Raw genomic sequence first — 25,262 nt, 5'->3', positions numbered from 1 at the left:
GGCTAAGCTAAAAAAAAAAGACCATGTCAAAAACTAATCAATGATGAACTTCCATGGATTCGCCTATATAAGCCACAGCTAAGGTTGCAAAAATAAGAGCTTGAATGCCACTTGTAAATAATCCAATGAACACGATAGGTATAGGAACCATTAAAGGTACTAAAGAAACAAGAACAACAATTACTAATTCATCGACTAATATATTTCTGAAAAGTCGAAAACTAAGCGATAAAGATTTTGTGAAATCTTCTAAGATGTTAATGGGCAAAAGGATTGTGGTTGGTTGAATGCATTTACCGAAATAACCTTATCCCTTTTTTGAAAGGCCTGCATAGAAATATGCTACTGATGTGAGTAAAGCTAAAGCAACAATAGTATTTATATCATTTGTGGGCGCAGCTAACTCCCCATGAGGTAACTGTATGATTTTCCAGGGTAAAAGAGCCCTTGACCAATTTGAAACAAAAATAAATGAAAACATAGTTCCAACAAATGGAACCCAAGGACCACATTCTTCTCCAATCCACGTTTTGCTAATGTCTCAAATGAATTCTAGGACATATTCAAAGAAATTTTGACTATCAGTCGGAATGGTTTGTGGATTCTGAACGGCTATAATGAGTGGGCCTAATAAGATAGTGATTACGACCCAAGAAGTAATAAGTACTTGGCCATGGACTTGGAAACTTCCTATTTGCCAATAGAAATGTTGGCCTACTTCCACATCGGGTAGATCGTATAACTCTTTTAGTGTGTTAATGGAACATAATAAAACATTCATATTAACCTTTGAAAGAAATAGAACTTTAAAAAGAATTATTTTGATTCAACCATCTCATTTTCGATTTGCATACTTGCATTGGATATTTTGAATACCTACTAATCGCATAATATCCTTGGTTATTTTTATCTCTTTTATGCAAGTAAGAAATAGTAACTGATTCAATAAATCTATTCTATGGAGTTCCAAAAATAATTTACTTATCTTATTATTAATCAACAATTTCGTATATAGCTAGAAAGGCCCTCACAAATACCAAATACTAATTTGTTAAGAATTAATTGAATTGAAGCTATAACGCCATCATTTGTTAGAATTGAAATATCTGCTAGATCTGGGTCACAATTTGTATTGCTGGAATGCCTAAAGTCATACATTCGCGAAGAGCTGTAGATTCTTCTTACTAATCAACAATTATTACAATATTGGGCAATCCAGTCATATACTTAATCCCACCGAGATATTTTTGCAAGTGAGATAATTGTCTCTTCAACACAACTGCATCCCTTTTCGGAAGATAATTGAGTCTCCCTGTCTTTTGTTCCGTTCTCAAGTCCCTAAATCTATGAAGTCTCATTTCTGTAGTATACCGATTCATTAACATACCATCAAGCCATCTTTTATCGACATAATGACACCGAGCCTTTATTGCAGCCCATGCTACTGAATCTGCTGTTTTGTTTTTGGTACCAATGATTAAGAATTGTTTTCCCCTACTTGCAGCATCAAAAACTAAATCACAAGCTTCTGCCAAAAACCGAGCAGTTTTGGTAAGATTTATAACATGAATACCTTTATGCCTTGCAGAGATATAACGTGCCATTCAAAGATTCCATTTCCTAGTACCATGACCAAAATGAACTCCTGGTCCCATCATCTTTTCCAAATTGATGTTCCAATATCTTCTTACCATTTCTCCCCACACTTCTTCTGTTTTTTATTTTTTCGTTAAAAATAAATAAATAGAAGCTAAAATAGAAATAAATAATTGTTCCCATGGAACCTTCTCTTCTACTGAAGATTGGCCATTGATACATGATCCAGACCATTCATTTCTTTCTATTTGTTATTATCTTTATTTCTATTACCAAATTAAACGACCACAACAAAAATAGAAAAAATGATGAATTTTCTTTTAGGAATCATTAAATCCTAGAAATGATCGTTTTAATATATCATATAAATTCTTTGAAATGCAAAAGTCAAATAATTCTCTGTGGTCCAACAAAATGTCTTTCATTTCCCACTTGACTAAATTATTCTTTTCAATTTCCAAAGGAATGTTGTGATGTTGCCTTGAACGGTGCACTAATCTTTTGAATTCAGTCCCAACAGGTATCATCCCCCCTAGAACAATGTTCTCTTTTAGACCATTCAACCAATCGATACAACCACGTAGAGCAGCTTTGCTAAAATGTAAGCGGTTTCTTGAAAAGTCGCTTCGGATACGAAATTTTAAGTATTTAAAGATGCTTTCATTATTCCCAATAATATGGCTCTGTGACAAATCACTTCTTCCAAACACGCCCTATTCGTTCCACTCGCAACAATCCAATTAGTTGTGACAATAATTTCTATATGTCTATTATGGATCTGCACCCCCGGCATCGATAAACCTTTTGGATCTTATTAACCAAAGAGATGTGACTTTGCACTACAGTTGGCTTAGCACCAATCAAGAATCACCAAGGAATTCTATATGTTCGTTCCAACTTTTAACCTTCTTTTCTAGGTTCATTGATATTGAATCAATCGAACACACTTCTAACACTTGTTCCACTTTCGGAAGACCCTGTGTTATATCACCAGATCTCAATTTTTCATATATAAATGTAACTATTGTATCTCCTTTGGAAACTATTTCTCCATAATGGCCATGAACAGTTGCTCCTGGAGTGGCCAAAGAAGGCTTTGCCGATCTTATTACTACGGAGTCAATTTGAACAATTATAACTTGGCCCGATATTAGGTACGACCCTTTTTTAGCTATACATTTTCACAAATAAACTGCCCTAGGCTAATTATTGTAGCTGTTTCTACACAATAATTATGATCATAATTATGATGGACAAAGTGCCAATCTAAGTTGAATGGATTCGAAAGGATGTAATCGCATGGAGTGAAATTATAAATTCTCCCATTTTTATCCATTAAACAATATTTAAGTACCTAAAAAGTATGTTTTAAATTGTGAAGTTCTAAATATTTAGTTACCGAGATCTGATTATGAGTTTTTAAAAGGTAATTATCAATTTGAGAGGCTGTTCCTAAAGGCCCTAATGAATTCCTAATTGGAGGATCTCTTTTAATTGATTCTTTTATTACAATGTAATATTTTACATCATGAAATGGACCCATTCGAAAACAATTAACTGATGATAAAATTATCAAGGATTGAGATTCCTTACTTCTATTCAACAAAGTATAAATAGTTCCTTGGTTTTCGCTAAGTAATTTTTGAATCCTTTCCTTGGAATAGATAGAATAAAATGGATTGGTAGGGTTTGGCCTATTATCAAAGATCAATCCTAAACCTAACGGATCATTCGTTTTTTTGATATGCGAAATATGGGATTTCATGCATGGAGCGGAATTATAAATTCTTCCGTTTTCATCCATTAAACAATATTTAAGTACTTGAAAAGTATGTTTTAAATTGTCAAGTTCTAAATATTTAGTTACCAAGATCTGATTATGAGTTTTTAAAAGGTAATTATCGATTTGAGAGGCTGCTCCTAAAGGGCCTAATCAATTCCTAATTGGAGGATCTCTTTTAATTAATTCTTTTATTACATTGTAATATTTTACATCATTGAATGGACCCATTTGAAAACAATTAAACGATAACAAAATTATCAAAGATTGAGAATTCTCACTTCTATTCAACAACGTACAAATAGTTCGCTGATTTTGGCTAAGTGATTGTTGAATCCTTTCCTTGGAATAAATAGAATAAAACGGATTGGTATGGTTTGACCTATTATCATAGATCAAACCTGAACCTAACGGATCATTCCTTTTTCTAATATACGAAATATGGGATTTCAATAAGTTGATGCTTAGGAAATCTTGAATCAGACCACTTGTCCTTACTTCAACAAAGGAAGCATGGGCCTCTTCGATAGAAGAAGTTTTTTTGTCTTGGTCCCAATTCAACACTAAACAAGTTCGAACTAATTGAATGCTTGAGCCAGAAATTCCCCGAATTGGTTTGCCATTTCCATAAAAAATATAATTTACAGCTTTAAGTTCTAGATTATCACTTTCCTACAACGGGTCCCGGGGGAAAAGTGTTTCTAAATTTATACCATCCGCTCTTTCATATATGATTACGGGCCGAACCAAAACAAAATAATTTTTTTCTTGGTAGGTGTGATCCATTGGACATAGATCCAATTTTTCGATTTTTTTTAATCCAATTTTTCAAATTTTTTAATTCCTTACATTTTTTTTTTAACCATTCTTGGCGGTATCATGATGCAGCTGTGTCAAAAAATCTTAACCACCTTTATAGCAAAATGGACATCTCTATAAAAGATTTTAAGTTCAATCTGTTTTTTTTTTTTCTCTCCACTCGTACCAATCCGCCTGCTCGACTTCTTATATTTAAACTGATTCATGTCTCTACTCTAATGATACTATTGTTCCATACCATTATGGAAAAAAATTCGAGTAAAATATGCATTTCTTTAGGAATGGAAAAAAATCGATCTACTTTCATTTAGTATTTTGGCTTAAATTCTTTAACTCCTTGATACTCAAGCAAATCCTCTCTTTTTTAGGATTGAATACAACCCTATCGTCCCATATTTAGTAATTCCTAAACCTTTTCTTCTGTATTGAGGATCATCACAATAAGCAAAAATAAGAATTCTACGAAAAATACCATTTATCGATATTTCAATCGAAATAGTGGGATAAGGCATTCGTTCTTTCTCTCATTTTTGAATCCACTAGAATGGAATAATGAATTTATTTCATCGTCTCTTTGCTAATAAAAATAAATCAGAATTCTCGTGTAGAATAGAAGGAAATATGAAATAACAATGAGCTTTATATATGATTCGATTAATTTCTAAATAATTGGAAATGATAATTTATTTTTTACCAGAAAGACCCAAACTAAAGAATTTGTGTTTTACTTAATCATTATTCATTTGATTTCCTAAAAGGCTAGAAAATATTTTTCCTTCCGCAGAAATAAAATGAACATTCATTTGATCTTTCTTCCTATAATTCTTTCCATTCTACCAACAAATAATCTATTATAATTCACAAATCCAGAAGAGCTAATTGTTCTCGGATAACACTCGCTCTAGTAGAAATTTCTCGATTTCAAAATGTCTCGAAGCCTTGGGTAGTAAAAAAAAGTGTGATGCTATATTTCCAAGATTGGATCTGATACGAATCCACCTGAGACTGTTCGACCGACAACCTGCTGGGGTGTTGACCCAATACAAATGAAGGTGGGATCGATCACTAGGACCCACGCCAAGAAGTTCAAGGACAATCTTGCTGTCTTCATACAAGGAATAAGTCATAGTCAAGAGGGGTTGGCCATATCTAAAGAACTAAGGCCTGTTTTACTCATACAAGCAATAGAAGCCAAAACAGGGCCGGGTGACATTTTTGGTGATAATAAGGAGGCCTTATGGGTTCAATTCATATGGAGTATGAGTCATAGAAACCAGCCAAAGCAGCTTCAAATCCGACCAACAAGGTGGTTTGCGCACAAGGGGAAGAAAAGGCCGAATTTGCTGTATTCCTTGCTGGCTTCACTGTATTTTACTGTATTAGCCTTTTCTCACACTTCCAAGCAAGGGCAACGTGAGGAACTTCACAATAAGATTATTTGGCATCCTACAAAGCATATTGAAGCTGATTTGGAGCTCAATTTGGTCAAAGATTGGTCAAAGTTAATTTATTCAAAAAGCTAGTATTATAGTTTCCTAATTTTATTCTACTTTTTGTTTTAGGAAATTACCATTACTTTTTAGTTTTTATTTATTTATTTCCTGGAAAAATAAGTTTAGGATAGTTATTATTTTATTATTTTCATTGTAAATTAATTAGTTCCTAATTCAAAATAAAGGAATTAATTAATCCAAATTAGATTAGGAAAGGAGTGAGAATTTCGGCCATCATAGAACTCTTCATTGTGTGGCCGGTTTTTTCCTAGGGATTTTAGGGTTTATTTTGTTTCTTTCAAAGCCTATTTAAAGGCTTATTTTTTAATAAGAATACAACTTTGATTTAATTAAGAAAATACTTGTGAGATTAATTATCTCTTTGTTCTTTGAGAACACCTAAAACACCATTAGAGAATTGGTTGTTTAGCTTGACTTATCAATAGGTTTTCCATCCCCTATTGTGGCGTCTACATTATACCAAGGTTTCTAACTATAGGTTGGTTAGGGGTTGAGGTCCATTCCATTAGAACTTGAACTTAATTGAGATCCGGGCTAATATAATACGGGTTTAGGAGTAGATCGTCCTAGGTTCGTATCATTTGGTATCAGAGCTAAATTTTGTTCAGGTTTGATCTATCTTTATTTGCTTTATTTGTTTTTGTGTTATTCTGCAATTTTAGCATTAGGTTAAGGTTGCATCCATCCCATACACGTTCTGTATCTTGAAAAAAAAAAAAATTCATTCCTTATTGAATTATGTTTCCTAGTTTTATCGTATTTTTGTTTCCTAATTTGTTGGTTGTCTTTTATTATTGTTCTTGATAATTTTGGTTTTTGTTGATTTTCCTTTTCTGTTTTAGTCTTAAATATTTGCATTCATATATTCAAAAAAAAAAAAAAAAAAGAAGTTTGCGGCAACATTTAGAAAAAAAAAAAAAAAAAAAAACTGCACATTTTGTTTATTTGGAGGTCACGGGTTTGGTGTTTGTTTTGGAGTTGGAATTTCAAATTTGGTAATTATTCTTGCTACTGCAGTTGTTTATGTTCTGTGAGTGAAAAAAAAAAAAAAAAGAAGAAGGTAAAGCCGAATTAAAAAAAAAAAACAAAAGCAAAAAAAATATTTCGGTTTGTTGGAGTTTGATTTGTTTGCTGGAATCTTGTTGGAGCTGCTGGTTTTTTATTATTTATTCAATATTTGAGTTGCTGGATATTTGGATTTTGGGTGCTTAAATTATTTGGATTAAAATTAGATAAAGGAATTGATACAAAACTTGAATTACAAGAACAACAACCAACACTTTTCTATAATTTTGTTCTCTTTGATTCTTATTCGTATTTGAATTTCTTTTCCTAGAATTTTGTTCTTGAACTCATAATCTATTACCATCTGGTCCAGTTCTTCAAAATTCCAAATTTTTCTCATTAATTTGCTTTATTTTGTCTAGAAAAAACCGAAAATAGTTATTTTCATTCCATTCGGTATTTGTTTATTTTTGCTTACTGTTTTGTTGATAAGTTTAATTAAAACATACTAGTGATCTAATTGTTGTGTTGTGAGTGTTTTAATTAGAACTTTGAGATAATACATTGAGTGGAAAAAGGCAAGAGTATGTGAGCTTAAAAGAGGGTAAAAGCCGAAACTAGCGTGCAAGCAGGAGTGTCGAGACCTTGTTTGAGTGAAACATGTGAGGGAGTGAATATTGTGAGAATTTATTTTATTTTTGCAGTATTTTACTAACATGGCAGATTCTAGAATAAGAAGAGGAGATCCACCCTTGAGGATCAATGAGGAAGAGTCCGTAGCATTCCATGGCGATGCCCGAGCTACCGGAAGTGGAGATCAAGTGGACATGAGGGTTGTTCTGGAGTCAATACAGCGGGTTAGTGCTCAAGTTGAGCATGTGAATCAAAGAGTGGGAAGACTAGAAGCCTCACAAGGAAGGCCGAATACAAGAAATAGGCAAGAATTCCATGGAGGACGAGGAGGTCGCGAGAGTCCGAGAGAGGAATTTGATGAGGAGCCATTCGACGGAGACTTTGAGGAAGGTATGGATGAAACCTTTGCTGTCCAAGATAGAGCTGGTCATGGGAGATATAGGAGGGAAGATACAGATGATGATTTGGGAAATATCAAGGTTAACATCCCACCTTTTATGGGTAAAAGTGATCCCGAAGCTTATCTGGAGTGGGAAGAAAAAATGGAGATGATTTTTTACTGCCACAACTATTCGGAAGGTACGAAGGTGAAGTTGGCAGCAATGGAGTTTGGACATTATGCACTCCAATGGTGGACCAATGAGCAAAATACCAGAAGGAGAGTTGGTGATGATTTAATCTCGACATGGCGTCAGATGAAAGGAGCCATGAGGAAACGATTTGTGCCATCCCATTACCATAGGTTGCTGCACCAAAGGCTTCAATCTTTGTTTCAAGGAAGTAGGTCCGTGGAGGATTATTACAAAGAGATGGAGATGTTAATGATGAGGCTGAATATGAATGAGGATAGGGAGGCAACAATGGCAAGATTTCTTGGAGGGTTAAACCGAGATATTGCCAACCAACTTGAATTACAACAATACTTGGAATTGGAGGAGATGTTGCATGTAGCAATTAAGCTTGAGAACCAATTTAAGAGGAGGGGTGTTAGTACATGGCTTGGAGGAGTTTCTAGCAGTGGGAGGACAAGTTCAAGTGGCTGGAAAAACAATTCCATCTATGAAAACAAGTTGAAGCCGAAATTAGGAAAAGAAACTACCAACCAGTCAAGAAGGGAGGTCAAGACCGAATCTGTCCAAGCACTTAGAGGTGAGATAAAATCTGATCCTAAACCTCAAAAATCCAGAGAAATAATTTGTTTTAAGTGCCAACGAAGAGGACACATAGCTAGCCAATGCCCAAATAGAAGAATCATGGTATTAAAGGGTGATGGTGAGCTGGAATCTGCAAGTGAAGAAAGTGGGGCTGAAACTGAGCAAGAGGAGGATTGCAATGAAGATGAAGCCAAACCTGTAGATACATCTAATGCCGAGTTGAGCTTGGTTTCAAGGAGAGTACTTGCTGTCTACAAGGATGAAGAGCATATACAAAGAGAAAACATCTTCCACACTCGCTGCGAAATACAAGGTAAAATTTGTAGCATGATTATAGATAGTGGGAGTTATACTAATGTGATAAGTAATCTTGTAGTTGATAAATTAGGCTTGAAAACAATTAAACATCCAGAATCCTATAGGTTACAATGGTTAAAATGATAGTGGTGAGATGAGGGTAAATAAACAAGTCAAAGTAAAATTTAGTATAGGAAGATATGAGGATGTAGTCTTATGTGATATTGTACCCATGATTGCTGGACATATACTATTAGGTAGACCATGGCAATTTGATAAAGATGCTACTCATTTTGGTTGAGAAAATAGTATTGTTTTCAGGTTTAAAGGGAAGAAGGTCAAGCTGGAACCATTATCTCCTAAAGAGGTTTACAAAGAGCAATTACAAATGCAACAAAGGAGAGAAAAGCTCAAGGAAAAAGCAAGTATGGCACCAACGGCATCACCATCCTTTCAAGAGGATAAGAATGAGGTTGCTGAACAAGGTAAGGTCTCTAAGGCTCATATTGAGTGGAAAGATCAAGGGAAAGCCGAAAGAGAGGGGAAAGGAAGTGGCAAACCCGCGAGCTTAGAGAAGGAAGAGAAATCCGAAGGTTTACGCCAATCCAAGGGAAAAAAAGAAAAAGAAAGAAAGGAAAGGTTAAGTAGCAATTTTTATTTGAGTTTAGGGGATATTAATAAGGTTATTGAATGTAAGAAACCTTTGCTGGTCATGTTTTACAAAGAAAATTATTTTAATGATCAAACTAACTTTGAAGAACTTGAATTGCCAAGTTCAATGATTTCTCTTTTGAAGGAATTTGGAGATGTCTTCCCAAATGAGATTCCAAGTGGACTGCCACCTATTCAAGGGATAGAACATCAAATTGACTTTGTTCCAGGGGCTGCCATACCAAATAGACCAGCTTCTAGGAGCAATCCCGAAGAAACAAAGGAGCTGCAAAAACAGGTAAGTGATTTGCTTGATAAAGGATACATTCGTGAGAGTTTAAGTCCATGTGCTGTCCCTGTTTTGTTGGTACCTAAAAAGGATGGTTCTTGGAGAATGTGTGTTGATTGTAGGGCTATAAATAACATTACCATCAAATATAGACATCCCATTCCTAGATTAGATGATATGCTTGATGAGTTGCATGGTGCTTGCATGTTTACAAAAATTGATCTTAGGAGTGGTTATCACCAAATTAGGATGAAAGAAGGTGATGAATGGAAAACCGCATTCAAAACTAAATATGGGCTGTATGAATGGTTAGTTATGCCTTTTGGATTATCCAATGCACCTAGTACTTTCATAAGGCTTATGAATCATGTAATACGTCCATTTATTGGAAAATTTGTGGTTGTTTATTTTAATGACATTCTAATATATAGCCGAAATTTGGATGACCATGTGGATCAACTTAGGCAAGTTTTGCAAGTTTTTAGAAAGGAAAGATTGTTTGCTAACATTAAAAAATGTGAATTTTGCAAAGAAGAGCTTGTGTTTCTAGGTTTTGTAGTAAGTGCTGCAGGAATCAAAGTTGACCAAGCTAAGGTGAAAGCAATTCAAGAGTGGCCGGTTCCTACTTTTATCACCCAAGTGAGGAGCTTTCATGGCTTGGCAAGCTTTTACCAAAGATTTGTCAAGGATTTTAGTACCATAGCAGTACCATTGAATGAAGTTGTCAAGAAGAATGTTGGTTTCAAATGGGGGGAAGTACAAGAAAAATCTTTTAATTTATTGAAAGAAAAATTGTGTAATGCACCTTTGTTAGTTTTGCCAAATTTTTCTAAGACTTTTAAAATTGAGTGTGATGCTTCGGGTGTAGGTATTGGAGCTGTCTTAATGCAAGAAGGAAGACCCATAGCCTACTTTAGTAAAAAATTAAGTGGAGCTGCCCTAAACTACCCGACTTATGACAACAAGATGTATGCTTTGGTGAGGGCTTTGGAGATGTGGCAGCATTATCTCATGCCAAAGGAGTTTGTGATTCATACAGATCATGAGTATTTGAAGCATATCAAGGGTCAAGGAAAGCTCAACCGAAGGCATGCTAAGTGGATTGAATTTATTGAAACATTTCCATATGTGATCCGCTACAAAAAAGGTAAGGAAAATGTGGTTGCCGATGCATTATCCCGAAGGTATGTGCTCTTTTCTACCTTAGATGCTAGATTGCTTGGATTTGAACAATTGAAAGAACTTTATGAGCATGATAGTGACTTTGGAGAAATTTTTAGAACCTGTTTGAAACATGGATTTAATAAATTTTACATATTTGAGGGATATTTGTTTAAGGAAAACAAACTTTGTGTGCCTAATTGTAGTATTAGGGAATTATTGGTTCGGGAAGGACATGGGGGTGGTTTAATGGGCCATTTTGGTGTTTTAAAAACTTTATCCTTGCTGCAAGAACATTTTTATTGGCCTAACATGAGGAGAGATGTTGAGAGAATTTGTGAAAGATGTTTGAAGTGACGAAAAACAAAATCAACATTGAAACCGCATGGATTGTATAAGCCTTTGTCGATCCCTACCTATCCTTGGGTAGATTTGTCTATGGATTTTATTCTTGGGTTGCCTAGGTCAAGGACAGGTAAGGATTCAATATTTGTCGTAGTAGATAGGTTTTCTAAGATGGCACATTTTATTGCATGTAACAAAACTGATGATGCATCCAATATTGCTAATTTATTTTTCAAGAAAATTGTGAGATTGCATGGAATGCCAAAAACTATTGTTTCGGATAGGGATGCTAAGTTCTTAAGCTATTTTTGGAAAACATTGTGGGCTAAATTAGGTACTAAGCTTTTACTTTCAACTACTTGTCATCCACAAACTTATGGACAAACCGAAGTAGTAAATAGAACCTTGTCTGCATTGTTGAGAGCATTAATTAGTAGAAATTTAAGGACTTGGGAAGAATGTTTGCCACATTTTGAATTTACATATAATAGGTCTTTACATTCAGCAACTAAATTTACTCCATTTGAAATTGTTTATGGTTTTAATCCTTTGACTTCATTAGATTTAACACCTTTGCCTTTAAGTGAGCATGCTAATCTAGATGGAAAACAAAAAGCTGATTTTGTAAAGCAGATTCATGAGAAGACATGGGCAAACATTGAGAGGAAGACCGAGCAATATGCAAAGGTGGCTAATCAAGGCCGAAAATCAATGGTGTTTGAACCTGGAGATTGGGTGTGGCTGCATTTAAGGAAAGAAAGATTTCCCGAACAAAGGAAATCAAAACTCATGCCGAGGGGTGATGGACCTTTTCAAGTTTTGGAGAGGATAAACGACAATGCCTACAAACTTGATTTACCGAGTGAGTATAGTGTTAGTGCCACCTTTAATGTTGCTGATTTATCTCCTTTTCCTGCAGGTGATGACTTCGAATTGAGGACAAATCCTTTTCAAGAGGAGGGGAATGATGTGAATCCACCCGAGACTGTTCGACCGACAACCCGCTGGGGTGCTGACTCAATACAAATGAAAGTGGGACCGATCACTAGGGCCCAAGCCAAGAAGTTCAAGGACAATCTTGCTGTCTTCATACAAGGAATAAGTCATAGTCAAGAGGGGTTGGCCATATCTAAAGAACCAAGGCCTGTTTTACTCATACAAGCAATAGAAGCCAAAGCAGGGCCGGGTGACGTTTTTGGTGATAATAAGGAGGCTGGGCTGTATGAATTGGAACCCCATCCTTATGGGTTCAATTCATATGGAGGATGAGTCATAGAAACCAGCCAAAGCAGCTTCAAAGCTGACCAACAAGGTGGTTTGCGCACAAGGGGAAGAAAAGGCCGGATTTGCTGTATTCCTTGCTGGCTTTACTATATTTTACTGTATTAGCCTTTTCTCATACTTCCAAGCAAGGGCAACGTGAGGAACTTCGCAATAAGCTTATTTGGCATCCTAAAAAGCATATTGAAGCTGATTTGGAGCTCAATTTGGTCAAAGATTGGTCAAAGTCAATTTAGTCAAAAAGTTAGTATTATAGTTTCCTAATTTTATTCTACTTTTTAGTTTTTATTTATTTATTTTCTGGAAAAATAAGTTTAGGAAAGTTATTATTTTATTATTTTCATTGTAAATTAATTAATTCCTAATTCAAAATAAAGGAATTAATTAATCCAAATTAGATTAGGAAAGGAGTGAGAATTTCGGCCATCATAGAACTTTTCATTGTGTGGCCGGTTTTTTCCTAGGGATTTTAGGGTTTATTTTGTTTCTTTCAAAGCCTATTTAAAGGCTTATTTTTCAATAAGAATACAACTTTGATTTGATTAAGAAAATACTTGTGAGATTAATTATCTCTTTGTTCTTTGAGAACACCATTAGAGAATTGGTTGTTTTAGCTTGACTTATCAATAGGTTTTCCATCCCCTATTGTGGCGTCTACATTATACCAAAGTTTCTAACCACAGGTTGGTTAGGGGTTGAGGTCCATTCCATTAGAACTTGAACTTAATTGAGATCCGGGCTAATATAATACGGGTTTAGGAGCAGGTCGTCCTAGGTTCGTATCAAGATCTCATATTCGAATGAACCTCGTAATCATAAGAAAGTGGGCTTTTCAGTTATGGGCCTTGCAAAAGAAAATTTTGGATAAGGTCTTATGGGATCTTCCCCCCTCAAAATCGGACATGAAAGTTTCCTCTCATTCGGCTCAAGTAGTTACACCAAAAAAGATAAAGAAAAGAAAGAGGTTTTGTTTCTACTTCAAATTCTATAAAAAGGCCAAAAACTCTACTCCTTACTCAAGTTCCAAAAGAAGGTCAAGCAAATTTCATTTTTTATTTATTTATTTTAGTATATTTTTTGAATTGAATTCTTTATTTAATTATGGCATAATAAAATAAATGAAATGTGAAATTCTTGAGTAGTCTACTTCCCTTCGAATCACGAATCCCCTTAATTTTAATTAAAGTAAAGGAGGGCCTTAGAATTCATAAGGTATTTACTTATCTATATGTTGTTCCATTCAATCTTTTAGGTCCCTACGTCGCCTCGACGGTTATTTCATGATATCCTTAAAGTCTATATGCGAGGGATAGACTCCTGCAACCATGGCATATTTGCTTATTTTACTTATTTCAACAGAATTTCTTTCGTTTAGAAAGAAAGGAAATGGTTAATTCCACAAAAGAAGTCTTCTTTTTCATGAGGTACAAATTTCTATTTATTTGTTACTGAATCAACCATAGACCAATTCCTTTTTTACTTGGGAGTATTGAACACACCCATAATTCTGAGTTTCATGTTACTCCTACCAAGAGACATGTCAGATCTAGGGCATCCTAATTTGATTGAATGGGATGACAGTTTCTCATTCTGAATTTGTAAACACATAATTTTGATCAAATCACACATTGCAATATACTAGGTCTTCTAATTCTTTAAGTGGCTTATCTAAAAGATTCGCAATATAACTAGGAAGATGTTTCAAATACCACACATGGGTTACTGGGCATGCTAGTTTGATTTAACCTATTTGATATCTTCGTATCTAAGAATCAACAAATTCAACTCCGCATTGCTCACAAAATTTTGGTTCTTCTTTTTCATCTCCTATTACTCGATAATTTCCATAAGCATAAATCCCACTTTTTATAGGCCCAAAAATTCTTTCACAAAATAATCCATATTTTTCCGATTTATTAGTTTTGTAATGAAAAGTGTAGGGTTTTGTCACCTCTCCAATCATCTCTCCATTAGGTAGGATTTTTTTGGCCCAAGTACTTATTTGTTGAGGAGAAACTTATCCGATTCGAAGTTGTTGATTTTTATATCAATCGATCATAGAAGAAAAATTCTAATTCATTGTGATTAAGCATCCTTCCTATTAATCTAAAAGCTCTTCTCAAATACAAGGAAATGATTCAATTCTAGAGCTAAAGATCGTAATTCTCAAACAAGCAATCGAAAAGATTCTTGAGCATCCTCCGGTTTAGGTATTATTCCTCCAATGATTGTAGTACCAAGTACTTCTTAGTGAGCTCCAATATGATCAGATTTATAAGTAAGCATCTTTTGTAAAATATGAGCAACACCAAATCCCTCTAGAGCCCAAACTGATACGAACCTAGGACGACCTGCTCCTAAACCCGTATTATATTAGCCCAGATCTTAATTAAGTTCAAGTTCTAATGGAATTGACCTCAACCCCTAACCAACATGTGGTTAGAAACCTTGGTATAATGTAGACACCACAATAGGGGATGGAAAACCTATTGATAAGTCAAGCTAAAACAACCAATTCTCTAATGGTGTTTGAGGTGTTCTCAAAGAACAAAGAGATAATTAATCTCACAAGTATTTTCTTAATCAAATCAAAGTTGTATTCTTATTGAAAAATAAGCCTTTAAATAGGCTACAGAGCCACGAAATAAAACCCTAGAACATAAAGAAAACCGACCACCACACATAAAGAAACCTAGTTGGCCGAAACTATACTTCCTTTCCTAATCTAAGTTTGATTAATTAATTCCTTTATATTAAATTAGGAATTAATTAATTTACAATGGAAAGAATAAAATAAAAACCTTCCTAAGGTTATTTGTCCAGAAAATAAATAAATAAAAGCCAAAAAGTAATGGTAGTTTCCTAAAACAAAAAGTAAAAACAAATTAGGAAACTAAAATGCTAGCCTTTTGATCAAGTTGACTTTGATCAATCTTTGACCTCTTTGAGCTTCAAATCATCTTCTAGATGCCTTTTAGGATGCCAAATAAGCTGAATATGAAGTCCCACACGTTTCCCATGCTTGGAAAAATAAGAAAAGGCTAATACAGTAAAGTACAGTAAAGCCAGCAAGCAATACAGCAAATACGGCCAAATTGTTGATGCTGTCCGTACAAGCCCTTTTTGATTGCATTTGAGGCTGATTTAACTTGATTACATGACCTCTTAGGCATATTTATTGAACCCATAAAGCATTGGAAGCATTTCATGCTTCCGGGACCCCAAAAATGTACCAAAACCGTCACCCGGGTCCGTATCGGCTTCCACCACTTGGATGCTTAGAATAGGCTTTGTATCTTCAAGTATGGACAAGCTATGGTGAGATTGATTACCCCCTATATAAATACTTCCAGGTTGTCCTTAAATCTATTAATTTGAGCTCTTGTGATTGGCCTAGTCTTCATCCGTGTCGGGTCAGCACCCCAGCGGGTTATCGGTTGAGCGGGCTCGGGCGGAATCACATCATTCCCCTCCTCTTGAAAAGGATTTGTCCTCAAATCAAGATCGTCACCTATAGAAAAAGGAGTTAAATCAGCAACATTAAATGCAACACTCATGTCATACTCACCCGGTAAATCAAGCTTGTAGGCATTCTTGTTATTCGGCTCCAAAACTTGAAAAAGTCCATCCATAGGCGGCATGAGCTTTGACTTTCTTTGTTTAGGAAACCTTTCCTTCGTAAGTGCAACCAAACCAATTCTCCTGGGTCAAATACTATTACAACAAAATCTAGAAATACATGCTTATTATGGTAAAAATTACACTTTTTAAAGTTAGCGAACAATATTTCCCAAATTTTCAAATTACCACTAAGTAAAGCTCTCAACAATGCAGATAAAGTTCTATGCAATAAAGACATCTTTAAATAAGTATCTTTAAAATTTATGGTCAGCAATGATTTCTTATTCATAATTACTTTATTAACATCACCAAAGCTAAGATAAAAATTTATATTTTTCCTTTCTTGTCTTCCTTTTCCTTTCTCAGTCACGGCCATCTCACCTTCCTCACTCTCGGCTTTTGCACCAAATTTTTCACTTTTGGTTTTATTAAAATTTTTCCACACAACCTGAGTATTAGAAGACTTACCTTGGACAGCAAGCTCACCTTTTCCCTCTTGATTGGATGGTAGTCCACTTGGAATTTCATTTTGGAAGACATCTCCAAATTCCTTCAAAAGAGAAATCATTGAACTTGGCAATTCAAGTTCTTCAAAGTTAGTTTGATCATTAAAATAATTTTCTTTATAAATCATGACCAGCAAAGGTTTCTTACACTCAATAACCTTATTAATATCCCCTAAACTCAAATAAAAGTTGCTACTTGACCTTTCTTTTCTTTCTTTTTCTTTTTCTCTCTCGGATTGGCGCAAACCTTCTGATTTCCCTTCCTTCTCCAAGCTCTCGGGTTTGCCACTTTCTTTCCCCTCTCTTTTGGTTTTTCCTTGATCTTTCCACTCAATATGAGTCTTAGAAACCTTACCTTGTCAGCAACCTCATTTTTACCTTCTTGAAAGGATGATGAAGCTGTTGGTGCCATACTTGCTTTTTCCTTGAGCTTTTCAGCTTCTCTCCTTTGTTGCATTTGTAATTGGTCTTTGTAAACCTCTTTAGGAGATAATGGTTCCAGCTTGACCTTCTTTCCTTTAAACCTGAAAACAATACTATTTTCTCGACCAAAATGAGTAGCATCTTTATCAAATTGCCATGGTCAACCTAATAGTATATGTCCAGCAATCATGGTACAATATCACATAAAACTACATCCTCATATCTACCTATATTAAATTTTACTTTGGCTTGTTTGTTTACTTTCATCTCACCACTATCATTAAGCCATTGTAATCTATATGGTTCAGGATGTTTTATTGTTTTTAAGCCCAGTTTATCAACTACAAGGTTACTTATTACATTAGTACAACTTCTACTATCAATAATCATACTACAAATCTTACCTTGAATTTCACATCGAGTGTGGAAGATGTTCTCTCTTTGAATTTCATCCTCATCTTTGTATGCAGCAAGTACTCTCCTAGAAAGCAAGTTTAATTCAGCATTGGATGCTTGCAAGGTTTTGGGTTCATGCTCCAAGTCCTCCTCCTCTTGCTTGGCTTCATCCTCACTTTCTTCACTTTTCGATTCTAGCTTGTCATTGCCCTTTAACACCATGATTCTTCTATTCGAGCATTGGCTAGCGATGTGTCCTCCTCCTTGGCACTTAAAACACACAACATCATGAGTTCTAGAAGGTTTAGGATCTAATTTTACCTCATTCTTTGGTGCTTGGACAGATTCGGTTCTAGTCTCCTTCCTTGGCCAATTTGAACTTTCTTCTTTGACTTTCGGCTTTGGCTTGCTTTCATAGATGGGATTGTTCCTCCAGCCACTAGAATTGGACCTTCCACTGTTGGAAACACCTCCAAACCATGATCTTACACCCCTCCTCTTGAATTGATGCTCTAATTTAATAGCCACATGCAACATCTCCTCCAATTCCACATATTATTGCAATTCTAGTTGATTGGCTATTTCACGATTCAAACCACGAAGAAACCTTGCCATGGTTGCTTCCCTATCTTCATTCAAGTTCAATCTCATCATAAGCATCTCCATCTCCTTGTAATAATCCTCCACGGATCCATGTCCTTGAGATAAAGATTGAAGTCTTTGATGCAGCAACCTATGATAGTGTGATGGTACGAATCGCTTCGGCATGGCTCCTTTCATTGTCGCCATGTAGTAATCAAGTCATCACCAACTCTCCTTCAGGTGTTTTGTTCATTGGTCCACCATTGGAGTGCATAATGGCCAAACTCCATTGCTGCCAATTTCACCTTCTTAGCTTCTGAATAATTATGGCGGTTAAATATTATCTCCATCTTTTCTTCCCACTCCAAATATGCTTCGGAGTCACTTTTTCCCATGAATGGTGGGATGTTGATCTTGATATTGCTAAGATTTTCATCTGTTTCTTCCCTCCTATATCTTCCATGGCCAGCTCTATCTTGGACAGCAAAAGTTTCGTCCATACCTTCCTCAAAGTCTCCACCGAATGGCTCCTCATCAAATTCCTCTCTCGGTCTCTCGCGACCTCCTCGTCCTCCATGGAGTTCTTGCCTATTTCTTGTGTTCGGAATTCCTTGGGAAACTTCTAGCCTTCCTATCCTTTGATTCACATGCTCAACTTGAGCACTAACCCGCTGTATTGCCTCCAAAACAGCTCTCATGTCCACTTGGTCTCCACTCCCGGTAGCGCAAGCATCGCCATGGAATGCTACGGATTCCTCCTCATTGATCCTCAAAGGTGGATCTCCTCTCCTCATTCTTGATTCTGTCATGTTAGTATAATAACGCAATAGAAATAAAATAGGACCTTACCAATTTCACTCCCTTACGTGTTTCACTCAAATGAAGACTCGACACTCGTGTTTGCACACTTGTTTTGGCTTTTTACCCTCTTTTAAGCTCACGCACTCTTGCCTTTTACCACTTAATGAATTATCTCAAAGTTCTAATTAAAACACCCACAAAACAGAAATTAGATCACTAATATGTTTTAATTGAACTTATTAACAAAACAGTAGCAAAAAGTAGGCAATACCGAAAGAATCCAACAAATCCTAATTTTTCGGCTTTCTAGACAAGAAAACACAAAATAATGGAAAAACATTGGAATTTTTGAAAACTGCACCAGATGGTAGTAGATTATGAGTTCAAGAATAAAATTCCAGGAAAAGAAATTCAAATACGAACAAGAATCAAATTGAACAAAAATATAGAATAGTTGTTAGTTGTTGTTCTTTGTAATTCAAGTTTTGTATCAAATCCTTTAACTGATTTTAATCCAAATAATTTAAGCACCAAAAATCCAAATATCCAGGAGCAAAAATAATTTCCCAGCAATTCAAATATTGAATAAATAAACAAAAAACCAGCAGCTCCAACAAATTCCTAGCAAACAAATCAAACTCCAACAAGTCGAAATATTTTTTTTTTCTTTTTTTTTTTTATCCGGCTTTGCCTCTTCTTCTTTTTTTTTCACTCACAGGACATAAAAAACTGCAGTAGCAAGAGTAAGTACCAAAATTGCAATTCCAAATCCAAAACAAACACCAAACCCGTGACCTCCAAATAAACAAAATGTGCAGTTTTCTTTTTTTTTTTAAATGTTGCCGCAAACTTCTTTTTTTTTTTTTTCTTGTTTTCTTTTTTTTTTCTGAATATATGAATGCAAATATTTAAGACTAAAACAGCAAAGAAAATTCAACAAAAACCAAATTAACAAGAACAATGATAAAAGACAACCAACAAACTAGGAAACAAAAATACGATAAAACTAGGAAATCCTAATTCAACTAGGAATGATTTTTTTTTTTTTTTGAAAGATGCTGAACATGTATAGGATGGATGTAACCTTGACCTAATGATAAAATTGCAGAATAACACAAAAACAAATAAAGCAAATAAAGATAGATCAAACCTGAACAAAATTTAGCTCTGATACCAAATGATACGAACCTAGGACGACCTACTCCTAAACCCATATTATATTAGCCCGGATCTTAATTAAGTTCAAGTTCTAATGGAATTGACCTCAACCCCTAACCAACCTGTGGTTAGAAACCTTGGTATAATGTAGACGTCACAATAGGGGATGGAAAACCTATTGATAAGTCAAGCTAAAACAACCAATTCTCTAATGGTGTTTTAGGTGTTCTCAAAGAACAAAGAGATAATTAATCTCACAAGTATTTTCTTAATCAAATAAAAGTTGTATTCTTATTGAAAAATAAGCCTTTAAATAGGCTATAGAGCCACGAAATAAAACCCTAGAACATAAAGAAAACCGGCCACCACACATAAAGAAACCTAGTTGGCCGAAACTATACTTCCTTTCCTAATCTAAGTTTGATTAATTAATTCCTTTATATTAAATTAGGAATTAATTAATTTACAATGGAAAGAATAAAATAAAAACCTTCCTAAAGTTATTTTTCCAGAAAATAAATAAATAAAAGCCAAAAAGTAATGGTAGTTTCCTAAAACCAAAAGTAAAAACAAATTAGGAAACTAAAATGATAGCCTTTTGATCAAGTTGACTTTGATCAATCTTTGACCTCTTTGAGCTTTAAATCAGCTTCTAGATGCTTTTTAGGATGCCATATAAGCTGAATATGAAGTCCCACACGTTGCCCATGCTTGGAAAAATAAGAAAAGGCTAATACAGTAAAGTACAGTAAAGCCAGCAAGCAATACAGCAAATACGGCCAAATTGTTGATGCTGTCCATACAAGCCCTTTTTGATTGCATTTGAGGCTGTTTTAACTTGATTCCATGACCTCTTAGGCATATTTATTGAACCCATAAAGCATTGGCACCATTTCATGCTTCCCAGACTCCAAAAATGTACCAAAATTGTCACCAGGGTCCGTATCGGCTTCCACCACTTGGATGCTTAGAATAGGCTTTGTATCTTCAAGTATGTACAAGCTCTATTGAGATTGATTACCCCCTGTATAAATACTCCCAGGTTGTCCTTAAATCTATTAATTTGAGCTCTTGTGATTGGCCTAGTCTTCATCCGTGTCTGGTCAGCACCCCAGCAGGTTATCGGTTGAGCGGGCTCGGGCGGAATCACATCACAAACTTCCATTTCTCCTACTTGCTACCCCCCTTGCTTGGCCTTTCCTTTAAGCGGTTGTTATGTAACCAGTGCATAATGTCCGCTAGAACATCCATGCATTTTATCATTAACTTGATGAATTAATTTGAAGATATAAGGCTTTGCTATTATAACAGGTTGTTCAAAAGGATCCCTCGTTCTTCCATTAACTATTATGCTTTTTCCTGGATACTCAGGTTCAACTACCCATGGATTCACTGTTTACTTACTGGCTTCATATAATTCAGAAAAGACTAGTTTTCTCAAAGCCTCCTATTCATATCTCTCATCAAAAGGTGCTATTCGATAATGTCTATCTAGTAGACTTCCAGCCAACCTGAGAACAATCAATGTCTAGCCAACATTCATGCGTGAGGGTACTCCTAATGGGTTGAAGACCATATCAACGGGTCTTCCATCTTGCAAATAAGGCATATCTTGTCTAGGTAAATTTTTTGAAATGATACCTTTATTTCCATGTCTTCCAGCTACTTTATCCACCACTTTAATTTCATGCTTTTGTGAAATATATACACGAATCATTTATGGATTATGACTAGAACCCCTTTTTTCTAAATCTATCTCACATCAATAACTCTACCTCTAGCGCTGATAGGTAACTTTAGACAAGTTTCCTTTAAAATGGATACCTAAATGCCAATGATGGCTCGTAATAATCTATCTTGTGGAGCATACAATGACTCTTTCGCCATCTGAGGTTACCTACTAAAATATCATCCATCTCCACCCAAGACCCCAACATCACAATTCCTTTTTTGTTTAAATTTCTGGGTAAATGGTATTTCATTAGTGTTTCTTTCAGGATCATGACTTGTTTCATGAGTCTTAATTTCATATTTCCATATGTGCAAGGAAGTATAAATATCCTCATATACTAGATGCTCATTAATGAGTACCGCATCCTCAGAATTATAACCTTTCCATGGCATATAAGCTACTAATACATTTCTTCCCAAAGTGAGTTTGCCGCCAACAATAGTATTATCATCCACTAAAATTTGTCCCTTTTTAATATATTTACCTCGTGCAACTTAGGTTTTTTTATGCATACAAATATTTTTGTTCGAACATTGATATATCACTAATGGAATGCTTAAAGTATCCCCATTTTCTGATAAAAGGATCTTGTCAGTATTGGTATAAATGATATTTTTGTCATGTTCGGCTATAGTGAGAACCCCAAAATCTAGAGCTACTTAGCGTTCCAACCCAGTTCCAACAATGAACTTTTCGGATCGAGAAAGAGGAACTACTTGACATTGCATATTAGAACTCATTAAAGCTCGATTCGCAGCATTATGTTTGATAAAAAAAATGAGGGAAACTCCAATAGAAAAATATTGGAAGGGAAAAATACTTCAAAGATGAACCTCTTCCCATTCAATAGTCAGGAATTCTTGACGGTATCAAGTTAAAACAACCTGTTCTTCTTGAATACCTCAATTTAGTGTCGACGAATTCCCTGCCATTACCATATAGTATTCATCTCTACTTGATAATAAATAAAGCATCCGGACTTTTTTTGATCTCTCAGAGAGTTCATAAAATGGGCTTTCTAAAAACCCCCAATGACCACACCTCGCATGAATTGCTAAGGAGCCAATAAGTCCAATATTGATTCTTTCAGACATGTCAATAGGTCAAATTGCATCGATAGTGACTAGGATACATATCTCGTATCCGAAAACTGGCTGTTCGCCTTGTTAATCCTCCAAGGCCTAGATAACTCAATTTTCTAGCATGAACTATTTGTGTCAATGGATTAGTTCAATCCAAAACTTGAGATAATGGGTGTAATCTGAAAAAAGATTCATAAATTTTAGAGAATCATGGCAAATTGTTATCCATAAACAAGCCAAACTCGAGACCAAGCCTAATACCTTGGCCGAGAAACAACTTCCTTAGTTTGCTTTGTATTTCGTTTAGGTAGTTGATTAAATCATTTTGTGTTGTATTCTAGGCTTGTTAAGTTGGTGGACAAAGAGACCAAAATGTGTTATTTAATATTTATTAGCCAAATTAGAGTGTTAGGAAGTTTAGGGAAATGAACCACATTGATGACATGGAAAGCACCTTGGTGAATAAGATGGTGACATGGAAGCTACTTGGTAACATGGAGCCTAACCATTTGGCCTCTCTCTCATCCAATGCATGGAAGGGCATGTGTCATCATGCATGCATGAAGCACCCAATGAGGTAGCAACACTTGTCAACAAACCATGAAGCATGTGGCAAAGTTACTTTACACATGTGTTTTGCTTCACCATGAAGGACTTGTTTTGTATTGGTGTTTAGAACCAGCCATGGTGTGCTTTCACACCTATTTTGTATGCTATAAGTATGTATTACATCTAAATGAATGAATTGTATTGAATTTTGGAGAAAATACCTTACTTTCCATTTTGAAACCAAGAGAAACACAAACCGATCAAAACTGAAAATTTTTCCAACAGCTTAAACAAAGCAAGCCGAGAACATCTAAACTCCAAGTCAATTTCAATTTCCAACCATTTAAAACCTTGTTCTCTTTAGATTAACCTTGCCCTAATCCTTTCAATAAGTAATTGTTAATGGAGTTGAAGTTAGCAAATTCTAAGGAGTTAGTATCAATTTGTGCCTAATTGCTCCACATATAGTTCCTCTAACCATATTTTCTAAACAAACCAACGCCAATCCGAATTGATCTTGTAAGAGGTCCGCTACCGAACGAACACATTTATTTTTTAAATGATTCATATCATCAAGTGTACCCATTCCGAATTTCATTCCAATCAAATGATTTGCAGCAGCCAATATATCTTGTGGTAATAAAAATTTATTTTTCTGTAGTATATCAAGATTCAGTCTACGGTTCATATTTTGTCGACCAATCCTTGCTAACTCACATCTTTGTTGAAAGAATTTCTTTTGTAACTCCTTACATAAGGATTCAGAAAATACCACATCTCCGTCTACACAAGCAAATTGTTGACAAAACTCCAAAATGGCATTTTCTTTTGACTTAATTATTTTTTTCTCCTTATCATTCAAGAAAGACAAGAAAATTTCAAGGTAACAAACATTCTCTAGAATTTCTCTTAAACTCAAACCCATATCTGACGATAGAACTAGAATAGATATTTTTTGTTTCCTACTCACACGAGCCCATATCCTTGCTTTTCTATCAATCTCTAATTCTAATCTTCCTCTTCAATATGATATTATGGTGCCGGTATAGATCGAAATTCCATTATGGTCCAATTCTGACCGGCAATAGATACCGGGGCTTTGTAATATTTGATTGATCACAATTCTATATATGCCATTTACTATAGAAGTTTCTAAGGAATTCATTAGAGGAATGTTTCCAATAAAAATTGCTTTTTGTTGCATATCCCTACTAGTTTTTCAAATTAATCCCACAGATACATATAATTCAGAAGAATAGGTGAGTGATTCATATATAGCATCTCTTTCTTTTATCAACGGTTCTACCAATTGATATGTTTCCATAAATAATTGAAATTCCATTTCTTGATCTGTATCTTCAATTTTTGGAAACTTATAAAACTCTTCTATTAAGCCCCTATCAATGAATCTACAAAATCCTTCAAATTGTATCTACTTAAATCCAGGTATTGTAGACATTTCCTTAGTTCTACCCCCCAAGCATTTTTTATTTCTCATTTATACAAAAAAAAAAAAAAAATCCCATTATGTACTCTTTCTTCATGAAATCATATGGATCAATATAGCAATGATGGAATTGATATTCTGTTTACTGAATCAAATGAAATTTAACCTAACTCCATAAAATATATGGAATATATGAAATACGTATGTAGGAGGCATAATGAGAATTTTATACTCAAATTGTAATTTGTAACAGATACAAATAAAAATGATAAATTCCACTTTTTCTTATGGAGTTTTGTCCAGAATATCCAAACAATTTGTATAGAATACCAAACCAAAAAGTGATTCAATTTCTACCATTATTATGATATTCCATATTCCAATCCAATTGGATACCATAAATGTATTTAGGATTTTTTTTTTCTAGCACATAACTTTTT

At 34.9% G+C, this 25,262-nt stretch overlaps 1 pseudogene; it reads right to left on the bottom strand.

The window, feature by feature from the left end:
* Window positions 1-1,184: 1,184 nt before the first annotated feature.
* LOC125421791 (DNA-directed RNA polymerase subunit beta''-like) overlaps window positions 1,185-25,262 on the bottom strand; it is a 32,450-nt pseudogene continuing 8,372 nt past the window's right edge.

This window comes from Ziziphus jujuba, chromosome 2 (assembly GCF_031755915.1).
Source record: "Ziziphus jujuba cultivar Dongzao chromosome 2, ASM3175591v1".
Classification (NCBI taxonomy): domain Eukaryota; kingdom Viridiplantae; phylum Streptophyta; class Magnoliopsida; order Rosales; family Rhamnaceae; genus Ziziphus; species Ziziphus jujuba.
Note: the sequence above shows the minus strand (reverse complement) of the source record. Positions and strands in the feature narration are given on the sequence as shown.